This window comes from Branchiostoma lanceolatum, chromosome 1 (genome assembly GCF_035083965.1).
Source record: "Branchiostoma lanceolatum isolate klBraLanc5 chromosome 1, klBraLanc5.hap2, whole genome shotgun sequence".
In the NCBI taxonomy this organism is placed as follows: domain Eukaryota; kingdom Metazoa; phylum Chordata; class Leptocardii; order Amphioxiformes; family Branchiostomatidae; genus Branchiostoma; species Branchiostoma lanceolatum.
The window spans coordinates 1,401,417-1,403,174 of record NC_089722.1 but is presented as its reverse complement, the minus strand read 5'-3'; positions in this window follow the sequence as shown (position 1 = coordinate 1,403,174).

The following is a 1,758-nucleotide window of genomic DNA, read 5'->3' as shown; positions in this document are numbered from 1 at the left end:
TCACGGCTGGCAGACAGGGCCCAGACGAAACATCGGCACAGCCACAGGACCATACCGACCAGGACATCGCTAGCCTGTAGCTAGCCTCCACCGGGCCTTCCTACGGGGGTACGGATCGCAGAATTCGGGGAAAAGGAATAATAGGCCAGGAGAGTCAGTCCACGGGAATTCGAAGGGTCAACATTCCCCCTCCGGAGGCCTGGGCCTAGACGAAACATGTATCGCGAGCCTCTACCAGGCTCCGCGGATCGTTGGAAAATAGTAGAAATTGGTCAAATAGAGTGAATAGTATGCTAAGGGAGTCAGTCGGCCATAGGGTCCAATCCGTGGCTCGCCTATCAGTGGACCGTTAATAAGGCCGACCGACTCTAACCATCCCTCGTGGTTAGCAAGCGAAAAGATTGAGCCAGCGGTTACGAAGGATGGTACCCAGGCTATGCCGACTCTCCTAGCCGTAGTATTCACTCTATTTGACCAATTTCTACTGCATTTTCCAGCGATCCGCGGAGCCGCTGGTAGGGTCTGGTAGAGGCTACCGCGTGCTGGACCATACCAACCGGCGACCAAGGCAGCCTGGAAGCCAGCCTTTTTAACATTTTGTTGGCAGGAGTAGCATGATGCGATCAGTGGGAGATCACTAAAGCTAACGAGGCCGGCAGCCAGGCTAGGAAATATCAATTCGTCAGTAAATGTCTACTAGATTTTGGCCTTTCCCGTGAAAGTGTCCTAGGCCTGTCCCGTTCGTCGCATGGAAAGGTTACGACAGGAAAGAAATTCGAAACAACTTTTCTCCTTGAAAGTTAGCGGTTTGAACAATCCCTTGATATTGAAGTCAGCGGTGCTGTTTCTAGTATTTTTAGGTGGTATTTTGACACTGATTTTTTCGCTTAGAGAGCTTCATTGAAAATCTCCGATGACAATATTGCTCTCACAATAAGATAAAGAATACAGCCCCAGCCCTTTTTTTCAATTCCTTTTTATCCTTACTTATGTTCCTCGTGTCTTTTCTAGTTGTAACTCGCAAGCTGGAAGTCAATTAATGCAGAAGTTATCAAAACAATTACTTCACACGACGGATTCACATTTAAAGCATTGAAGAGACACAGGGGTCATGCTCACTGACCGTCGTTTATCAAAAAAATGAAATATGGACAATAAAAAACTAAAACGTATCAAACATGTACGGGGAAAATAATGAAGGTGTTCCATCGACAGGTTTTTATGTTGTTTGAATTGTTGAAACGACCCTGCTACCTCTACGAAATTGACCTTTGAGAAATTATGACTATCTATGACGTCAGTAACCTCCTACGTTGACCTCGGTAAGGTTAACATGTAACCCCACCTCTCCCTCAAATCCTATGCCACCTGTGTGCCAAGAGACTGGGACAACTTTCAACTTGGAGGACAAACTATTTTCTGACGAGAATTGTCATTCCCCCCATTACAAGCGACCCGTTTGATAGAGATCACCCTTTGCGGTTGAGTCAAAATGCACTTGCGGTCTGGTAAACCGCAGTCGAGCCCCATCGTAGATTGGGGTGAGGCCGTACCAAATTGGAGGGAGTAGAGTTGCAATATGAATATAGTAGAAAGGTAATATAGAATAAAAACATACATTTTCTGACAAATAACATCATTTTGTAGAGTACCTGTGCTTTTATGGCTACCGTCGTTGTGGATTACATTTCCGTTTTAGTGTGAAACAAGAATGAATCAGCCCTGTCTTCCCCTTAAGGGCGTCAGAGTGGTATATCC